The following is a 10,792-nucleotide window of genomic DNA, read 5'->3' on the forward strand; positions in this document are numbered from 1 at the left end:
GAAAACCAGCCATTTTCGTGATAACTCCTTGGTCTTCGACAACTGCGGATCTGTGAGGTATAACCTCCCCTCCTTGTCGTTTATCAACCCGCACCCTTGATCCCTCCCTAATGACCAAACTGCCCCCCCTTTTACCAACCCCTCCCATCCCCACGTGGCCTCTTTCACGTGATCCCATTTCCCTCCCCCTTTCTCTTAATAACTTACTGTCGGCCATCCATCCCCCCCTAGCAGGCCCATCTTCACTGCCCATCCCCTTTCCTTCATCCACCCCTCAGCCCACCCCCTGGCCCACCCATCCCCTCTTTCAAGCCCAGCTTCTCAACCCACCCCATCTTCTTCTCCGGCTCGTCCCTTGACCCTTTCTAAAAACCCTTTCGGCCCTCCCTCTCCGCCCATCTCTCACCCCTCCACTTTGGCCCAATTCAAATCCTTTTTCTCCTACAATTTCCCTATCATTCAACCACCAGCCCATCTATACAAAGTTACCTACCCTAACCCGTTACCCTCAACCCTTTCCCGTTCCACCTCTGAACCCCTCATCCCCTCTGTTGACACACCCCTCCTCCCCCCCCCCCCTTTGCTACCTCCCTCTTCCCCCCCTCCCCCACCCAACTAACCTTATCCGCCAAATTTCACCCTTTCCTTCCGGGCGTGGCCTTGCCTCTCCCCCCTTGTCGTCCTTTGGTTCGCTGCCCGGCGGTTGCATATGCCCGCAGGCACTACAAGAGCTCCCCTCCTAGTATCTCGCTCTCCCGTTCGACTTAGTTTCCATGTTTTCCGGCTTTATTTGGAATGTTCGTGGCCTTAACTCCTTGGCCAAGCATCTTGAACTTCGTTCCTTCATTAAATCCTGAAATTCTTCCTTCTGTGGCCTCCTCGAGACCCGTGTCCTTCAGGAGAATGCTTCTCATATCGCTGCTTCCGTTGCCCCCTCCTGGTCCTTTCTCTCTAATTACTCCTACTCGCCCTCTGGTCGGATCTGGATTCTCTGGGACCCCTCCAAAATCTATATCACCCTTTCCCACTCTTCCCCCCAATTTGTTCATCTCCGGCTCTCTTTTCACAACTCTCCCTCCCCCTTCTACATCACTGTAGTCTATGCTTCTAATCTTGCCTCTGATCGTCTGACCCTCTGGTCCGATCTCGCCCTCCTTCGGCCCGGTTTAGACTCCCTCCCTTGGGGCATTGGCGGAGATTTCAATGTTGTCCGCTCCCAGCTTGAAAAATTGGGTGGCAGGCCTATTGATCTCTCGGCAGTCGACCCCTTCAATGATTGCATTGAGGATCTTGGCGTTGATGATCTTTGGTGGTCAGGTTCTCCTCTCACCTGGCACAACCGCCGTGTTGGCCTGGACCGCATAGCTTGACCGCTTTCTTGTGAATGAGCCTTGGCTCTCCTCCCTCCCCCACTCCCATGCCTCCTTCCTTCTCCAAGGTCTTTCTGACTATTGCCCCTGCCTCATCTCTCTCCAGCCCTATTCCTCGTTTGGTCCTAAACCTTTCAAGTTCTTTGATATATGGACTTCCTACCCCCTTTACCTCTAGACCATTAAGAAAGCCTGGCGTCTCCCGGTCTCTTCCCCCTTTCTCCCTTTGATAGCCCTGGCTCGTAAGCTCCGCAACACCAAATCTACCCTTCGGCGTTGGAACCTTTCCACCTTCGGTAATATCCCTTCCCGTCTTTCAGATTGCCGGTCTGACCTCTCCATTCAGTTTCAGCTCCAGTCTAACCCTCTCAACCCGGCTCTCGCCGCTGATCTTTCCTCTCTCTCCCCTTCTGAGGAAAGCTCGCTCCGTCAGAAATCGCGCTCTAAGTGGTTGGAGCTTGGTGACTCGAATTCTGCCTTTTTCCATCGCTCCCTCAGAGCTAGGCAAAATTGAAATTCCATCACCCTCCTCGTCGCTTCTGATGGAACCCACCTCTCCTCCCCCCCTGACATCAAAGATGTTGCTTCCTCTTTCTTTTCCTCCCTCTTCAACCCGTCCCTTCCCCCCTCCCCTATCCCCCCCTCTCTCATTGACAAATTCATTCCCCCCGCCCTCTATAGCTCTCTCACGGCCATCCCCTCTGATGAGGAAATCTCTCGAGCTATCCTTTCCCATAAGTCCAACAAGGCTCCTGGCTTTGACGGCTTCAGTATGGGATTCTTTCTCAGTCATTGGGACTCCTTTAAAGGTGAGATCTTCAAAGCTGTCCGCAGCTTCTTTTTCAAACCTGGCCAACTAGCTCAGATCAATCACACTTTCATCTGCCTCATCCTTAAAAAGGACGGGGCTTCCTCTCTGACTGACTTTCGGCCTATCTTCCTCTGCAACCTCATCTACAAGTTCATTGCCAAGATCCTTTCCAATTGGATTAAGGGAGTCATCCCTTCCCTTGTCAGTCCCAACCAATCGGCCTTCATCTCCGGCCGAAGTATAGCAGACAACATCATCCTCTGTTCTGAGATTGTTCGCGGTTTTGACCGCAAATCACATTCTCCGGCGGCCCTCTTGAAAATTGACCTTCACAAAGCCTTTGACTCTATCCGTTGGGACTTCATCTGTGATGTGCTCTCCCTCATGGGTTTCCCCCCTGTCTTCGTTTGCTGGATATACGCCTGTATTTCCACCCCTTCCTTCTCTGTCTTGGTAAATGGCTCGCCTGCCGGTTTCTTTCGCTCTAATGTTGGAATCCGCCAAGGCTGCCCTCTTTCCCCTTTCCTCTTCTCCCTTGCCCTGGAAGTCCTCTCCAGAAGCCTGCAAACCAAAACTGATCTCCACCTTATCTCCCCTCTTCCCAAGTGCAAGAGCACCAACCTCTCCCATCTGGCCTTTGCTGACGACCTGATGATATTCTCTAAGGAGTCCCACGCCTCCATCTCCGCCATCATGGACTCGCTTCATCTCTTTGAATCCCTTTCTGGTCTCAGAGTCAACCTGCTGAAATCCAAAATCTTCCTTATTGGTACTCCTGACTCCATTAAAGAAGCTCTCCGCCTCTTAATTGGCTTCTCCATTGGCTCTCTTCTGGTCATGTACCTTAGCCTTCCTCTCACTCCTGCCAGGCTCTCGAGCCACCACTGCACCCTTATACTTGACAACATTCGCAAACGCCTCCAACTCTGGAAAGGTAAGCTTCTCTCATACGCGGGTAGGCTTGAATGTATCCGCTCGGTCCTCCAAGCCACTTACATTTACTGGACCGGCATCTTCTCCATCCCCTCCTCCACCATCAACGCTATTGAGCGAATCCTCTGTGCTTTCCTCTGGAATGGTAGTGACACCCCTAGATTTCTCCACCTTGTCAGCTGGAAGTCTATCTGCCTCCCCAAGTCTGAAGGTGGTCTGGTTATCCTCCGCATTCGTGATTCTAACACTGCGGGTCTCCTTAAACTCCTCTGGAGAATCCATTCCTGCCAGGACTCCATCTGGGTCTCTTGGGTCCACTCTCACCTCCTTAGATCTGACTCCATTTGGACTGTGTCCATCCATGCCGACTCCTCCTGGATTTGGCGCAAGATCCTTTCCCCCCGGCCCCTGGCCCTCCATGGTATCTCTTCTTCCATTTCCAATGGCAATTCCACCTCTCTTTGGCTTGATCCTTGGCATCCTGCTGGCATCCTCTATAACATTCTTGGCCCCAGGGCCATCTCTTACTCTGGCCTCCCTAAGGCTGCCACTGTCTCCTCCCTCATCTCCTCTAGCTCTTGGACCCCTCACCCCTCCCTTAACCCAGACATCATCTCTTTGATCTAGCCCACCCTTCGTCCCTTACCCCTCCTTCCCTCCACCCGCCCGGATAAGGTTATTTGGCTCCCCTCACCCTCCGGTTTGTTCTCCTCCTCTTCTGCTTGGAACTTCTCCAGGGTCCCTTGTCCCCCCGTCCCCTGGCACAACCTTGTTTGGTTCAAAGACCGTATCCCTCGCCACAGTCTTACTGTTTGGAGAGCCCTCAGACTTTGTCTGCCCACCCAAGCCTTCCTTGACCGCCGAACCATCCCTGTTTCCCCCGCTTGTATCCTTTGTTGGATTGGCCGTGAAGATATCCCTCATCTTTTCTTTGACTGTCCCTTCTCTACCACTATCTGGAACACAGCTTTAGCCTCTATCTGGCCGCGCAGTAGAAGGACCAGGTGCTTTGATCGCGAATGGTTTTGGTTGCTCAATACTTTTCCAGGAAGCTCTATATGTGACACTATAGGGAAGCTAGTCTTCAGCGCAGCTATCCACCATATCTGGATGGAGAGGAACCTCAGGAGATGGACTTCCAAATCGAGATCTTTTGATGCGATTTGGAAAGCCATCTATTTTGATGTGTCCTCTAAGCTCAGCTACATCCGTCATCGTCCCTCCACGGACAACTCCAAGAATAGACACATTTTGGATTTTTGGGGCCTTGATTCTGCCCTTTTGCGGTCAGTCACCTCTGTGTAGGCAGGCTGGCCACCCCCCTCCCCCACTTTTTTTGGCTGGCTGTTTGTCAGCCTAGTGGGCTTTTTGTTCGTGCCCCTCTTCCCTCTTTGTATATTGATCCTTTGTTCTCCTTTCCCTACCCCTTCCTGGGGCTCGGTAATATATTTAATTACCAAAAAAAAAAAATTTATGATACTGATAACTTCAAACCTGGACTGTGAAGGCTAAATAATTCAAAATCTGAGTGGGTTTTGGTCATTCCATTTCTTTGTGAAACAAGATGTTCTAACCTTGGGCAAGTCATCTAAACAAAGATTTGATGGAGTTGAAGGGGAGAGATTGGATGAAGATCCAAACTTTGAGGTAATTCCCTAAACTAATTTTTTGAAAAAAAATAAGGTAAATGTGTAGTGGTTAGGCTTCAATTTATTACATGTTAGATAGTATTAGCCAATCTACGACTCCACTAAGTCAGATTTTTTTATTATTTTTTTGTTTAAAAATTTTATTTTCTTGCAACAAATTTTTGATAAAAAAAAAAAAGGTTGGTCACTGTTACAGAGTTAACCCTTGGGAAACCAGAGAATCGAAGAAGGGAAGAGAAGAGAAAGGGAAGATGCTAAAGAACAGATTCAATAATCAGCAGCTGCACCCAAGGCCTTTATTTATAGTAAGATGAAAGTACATAGAAAGATTCCTAATCCTACTAGGAACCAGAATTAGAAACTATTAGTAATCCTAATTACACCATAAACATAAACTGGGAATCTGGATTAGAATATTCCTTATTCTAACCGAGTTACACCATTACACAATTAACAGTCACCATTGGCCGGTCTACAGCCTCACAATTCACAGGAGATATTCTATCATGCTACCCAAGATGCCAACCATGTTGCACGTGCCCCCAAACCTGCAGGTTATACCAAAGGGTCACTCCACAGATGGAGAGTAGGTGAGGAACATGATAGCATTGACATGGAGATAGATGTTTCTTCTATGTCTGACACACTTGGAGGCCTCAGTTTGGAAGGTAGTAGTGGGTTCGAGCAACCGGGACAGTGGTGTGCACCATCTATTTCTCACAGACACATCCATTGTCGGGTATGACTGTATGGTGGGTTTGTTCAGTATGGCTCTTCATCGTCTTCATTCTGCACTACCGATGATGATCAGTCACAAGGTTTGGCATCTTTCATTGATAACATCTTCTCCTTCCCATGCCCCCAATAGCAGCCCCATCAATCCGGTACAGTAAGTAGTGTTTACAGTGGAGGCACGCTTGCATCATCTTTCCAACCCGGTGATCTATATCCAAGGTTGGGGTACCTAGAGTATGTTGATGATGCGACCTATCAGGCTGTTGTGTTGGACTTTGAGCGTTTCTTCTGACATATCATGCAATGGTCATCTTTGTGATCAAGTCAAAGGAACGGTTTCATTGGCGGCAACAATCTTCCTCGTCTTCCGAGCCTGCCCAGACCTCTTTCTGGTATTGACATAGAGTAGGAGACTAGGAGGAAGGGCAGGGGACTTTTGCTCATTGCACCTTTGGGCTTTTATGTGAATTGTGAACTTGTGATTTGTGAAGTGTCAGTGACTTACACTTGCACCTTTGATGCAATATTCTGAAATTTAATAATATTATGTAATTTTTCTTCATCTGTCACTTGCAATTGCATATTTTAATTGGTTTCTTTATTTTAGGTATGTTATGGTACGCAATCATGTATAACATAGGCTATTTTTCGAAAATACATGTTACAGTACGAAATCACTGAATACATGTTTTTATTTTTTGAAATTCGCCATTTGAACCAGTTTTTTCTTTTGGTTCCATATCTGTTCAACTAATGTACACTAGTTTATAAAGTTGGACTTCAACTTCTTAGTGCTGACAATTCAGTGCACTGACCATAATCATTCCCTTTAGTGGATGCTTGAAGTGGCATCAAGTATTTTGATGTGGGTTCCTCTTATTAAATGTCAATGTCACCTTGGTGCCCATTTGCAAAGGCTTCTTGGTGTGCAAGTGTGTCTCACCTAGGAAAAGGTTGATCCAATTGGGTGTACTATCCATCCTCTATGCACCTTTCTCAATCCTGTTAAGTTGCAACCATGTTTCATCTCCTGAAAGAATGTAACAAATTGCAAGGTTACAACCATAAACTTGAGCTGGATTTTGGTCTAAAGATGAAGTCTTCTAGTATGCGCTCTATCACATTATCTAGAGCAAGCACCTTAGTTTGAACTAAATTGCTTCTTTTTCTTCTTCATGGATTTCACATACTTGCCTTGCTTTCAGAGCCTTAAATTTTGTTCTTATTCTTTTGTGAAGGTTACATCAAAGCACCTCAAGGGTGGGAAGGAATCCAGGATGAATGTTCTCATTATGGAGAATCTTTTGTTTGGCCGAAATGTTACAAGACTCTATGATCTCACAGGATCTTCCCAGTCACGGTATAATCCGGATTCTAGTGGGAGCAATAAAGTTTTGCTGGATCAGAATCTGATTGAAGAAATGCCTAATTCTCCAATTTTTGTGGGAAACAAGGCTAAGCGGTTGCTTGAGAGAGCTATCTGGAATGATACTGCTTTTCTGGAGGTAAGCCCAAGTAACGGATGGACTTGGATGTTAAGAGGTCCAAGAATTAACATAAACGATTAACAAATCAGGCCTTTACCTCGGTGGTTAATGATCAAGGTTTGAGGGATTGGATCAGTGCTGATCATGCCTATCCCAAAGACTCATTGAAATATTGGATTCAACCTATCCTGATCTAGATTGGCCAGTCAGGACAAAAATAGGTCAATCCTTCAACCCTTGATTTGAGTCCATGTGATCAACCGATCAAGGTTTTGATGAAGTGAATTTGAAGGGCCTTAGTCCACTGCTTTTTGTTAATCCAGGGCACATGCAGGGGGTTGGCATTTGCATGAATATAGCATGCAAAACTTTTAACTCCATGGGATGATTTTGATCCTGTCAGATTTCTCCCCTCCCCCCCCCCCCCAACCCCAAAAGGGTGGGGGGTTTGCACAAAAAACAGAGGTAAGGATTTTTATTGATCAATTAGTGAATACAATGGGCATAGTATTGGACATAATTCCCAGTGTATTGACAACCCCTTTAGGTCCTCTGTCCTACTGGTGAACTGATGCCTACTTCCTGCACATTACCCCTACATGAGACTAGGGATGTAAATGGATAACCGAAATCCGAATCCGAATTCGCATCCGTATTCGTTTAGGGGCATCCGTATTCGTTTAGAGATATCCGGAAAATAATCCGAATACTCCGATTAAAATCCGTCCGAAAAAAAATCCGAATACTTAATAATAAAAAATTAAGTAAATAATGATTTCAAGGGTTTTTGAAGATTAAATAAGTTCTAGAATATGATGAAAAGAGAATCATGATCTAAGAGATATGGATTGAGAGTGAATTGTATCCGCTAGGGGGAGGAAGGTCCGGGTTACACAAGGCAGAGATGTAAACGGATGGTCGAAAATCCGAATCCGATCCGCATCCGAATCCGTTTAGAGGTATCCGTATTCGACCAGGGAATATCCGGCTCCGATCACATCCGATCCGTATCCGATCCGTTTACATCCCTACATGAGAATGCACCATAATCAAGTGAGACTACAAACTTATTAAAATGGCCAGAAAAGCTGTTGGTAGTGATTATTTGAACAAGGTCATTATTAGTAGGTATTTATTTTCCCATTTAATGCTGTTCAGCTTCCTTTACATAGGCACCAGATTTGGCAGGGTGGCATCAAATGAAGTCTAAGCCACCTTTCCCAGCCGTCAAAGGAAAGGTGACTTACATTTCCATTTCCTAGGTTGTGCTCAGAGACTTAAAGAAATGAAATAATTTTCATTGGGTTTCCATAGTGTTTTTGTGAATTCATAAGATGGTAACATCTGGAAAGTTGATTAGGTGTGAATGAGATCTTGTGAACCTTAACATACCATCATCTGAGATGGCTCCATCTGGTTTCGAAATGCTGTCTTTATGTATCAGATAAACAAAATGAGATTTCTTTCCTTTCTTATGTATTAACTGACCAATTTTAAACTAGGGAGGTAGTAACACCAGCCGGGCCTGCCTTGTCGCAACAGCCTGCCCAGATGGTCCCCTATCCACCTGTAAAATTTTTAGCCTAAACAGTGTCCTCCAGATGGCAAAAAATTTCATAAGGTCAATACGTAGGTGGTAGAAAGAAACTTTTGTAGATACAATGGAAAATGTGGGTGAAAGGGAGTTTACATGCAACCGAGGCGTACAATGTGGGTCTTGTGGTTGGGTCGGAGCATCAAACTTGATACGTGACTAATCCCACGGACCCTACCTATCCAATAGTTGGAATTTGCCACATCATCATCTACCATGAGGCTCAAAACCAACGGGTTGTGTCAAGTTGGTGCAACTGTAGTCTTTTGCTTTTACATTTTTATTAAATGTCAAATAAATGCAGTGATCATACTTACATGCTTGTGTAGCTTTCTTTTCTCTTTTAGTTTTTTTTTTTTTCGTTAAATAAAAAAATAAGAAACATGCGTGTATAATTTTCTGTTGTGGTGACACCTTATATCCTTGAATGGCACTTGAAGTCATTTTTCTGTGTCTGAGTAGAAATCAAGGTTTCCTTGCATATATTCTAATGAAATATTCACATTGAATTGTGGCAGTCTATTGATGTAATGGAATACTCTCTACTGGTTGGGGTGGATGAGGAGAAACATGAATTGGTTCTTGGGATCATTGACTTTATGAGGCAGTACACATGGGACAAGCACCTTGAGACATGGGTGAAGGCTTTCTTTGAGCCAAAGAACTCATCTCCCACTGTAATCTCACCCAAGCAATACAAGAAACGGTTCAGGAAAGCCATGTCTGCTTATTTCCTTATGTCACCAGATCAGGGGTCCCCACCAACCATCTCCCCCAGTAGATCCCAGTCTGATCTCTGTGAAGATAATACTGAAGGTGGGACCTTCTTCGAGTGACACTGAAACACAGGCCTGTATATGTGGAGAGATTCATGTTTTGATCAATCCCTTTTTTGCCCTACCATATTTTGAGTCTTATCCTCTTGTTCTTAATAAGAGAATCTGTGAATTATTTGTCAGAAGATGCAGGAAGGCTATTTGGTTCCATAGAATTTTCATCGGTGTCAAATGGAATCAGATAGGTGGCCTCTTTGTGAATTACATGTACAATATCTTTGTTGAAATGTGTTGAAATGTATTTATAATTGCAGCAAATGTGAGCTGCACAAATGCGTGAAACCCACCATAGATGTCTTGTTCCTTTTTCAAGAGTTCTAGTTGTCAGTTACTAATCTTGAATCATGACCCCCTCCCCCTCAGGTTTCCTGCTCAGCCCAAAAGGAGTTGGCTACACTGCAACTGCAAATAAACCCAAAAAAATCCAAAACTATAAAGCAGGTACACAGGATCATGAAAAGGGTGCATAGGTATATAGGGAGGATCATGATTGAATCTGAGTCTGAAATTCAGAAACATGGCTTATCCAGATCACTCCTTAGACATCCACTTTCTATACGGCAGAACAAGTCTGTTTATCAAGAAGATCCAATCCTAAACATTGTTTGAGAAAAGTTTATGCCTTATTTCAATAGGTTTTGCCTAATCATTTATGCCCCCCTGTCGTACAAAGAGAGGGCAAATGTCATATAGTGGTGACAAGCTCAGTACGACATTTTTATCTATGGGAAAGAGAACGCTAATCAGTTTCGTGGTTCCTGCACCCAGACACAAATCAATGTCTTTGTGAACAAAAAGACCGTTCAATCCCAAGTGAAATCAAAAATCGCATCCAAACCAATGCCTTTGTTTGTACTTTCACTGGTTACTATGCTGGTAAAGGGATTACAAAATCGGTTAATTAGAGTTCTTTTGCCCTTTATTTATTATTTCAAAGGGTCTTTCCACGTTCATTTTTTTTTTTTTTTTGGTAGAAGGAAGATTCATTGAAGGATAGTATGTGTACAACCTAAAGCTTCAGATTCACAAAGATCATGAAGCCACGTGGAATACGTTCAATGTGGGGGCATCTGATAGATAGAGCCTTCCTAACCAGGGCCCGTGGAATACATTGAAATGAAATGAAATCAAAAGAGGGGGATAATCTCCTAATATCTGAAATAATGGAAGAAAATTCATAGGGTGGATTTCGGTTTTGGTCATGGATATAGCCGATCACTTCCTTACAATTTGATTCCACCTGAAGTTTAGTGAAACTAGCAGTTACAACTTCTATAAGAGCACATCGAATTGCAATAGTTTCACCTTGAACCGTCGATCTAAAGTGGTGTGGAGTTGAGACTGCCTTCACCTGTGCCCTTATGATCTTTGAAAATG

The 10,792-nt window shown here is 44.9% G+C and overlaps 1 pseudogene; it reads left to right on the forward strand.

Moving 5' to 3' along the window:
• LOC122655040 overlaps positions 1-9,642 on the forward strand; it is a 66,268-nt pseudogene extending 56,626 nt beyond the window's left edge.
• The last annotated feature ends 1,150 nt before the right edge of the window (positions 9,643-10,792 follow it).

This window comes from Telopea speciosissima, chromosome 3 (assembly GCF_018873765.1).
Source record: "Telopea speciosissima isolate NSW1024214 ecotype Mountain lineage chromosome 3, Tspe_v1, whole genome shotgun sequence".
Lineage (NCBI taxonomy): Eukaryota > Viridiplantae > Streptophyta > Magnoliopsida > Proteales > Proteaceae > Telopea > Telopea speciosissima.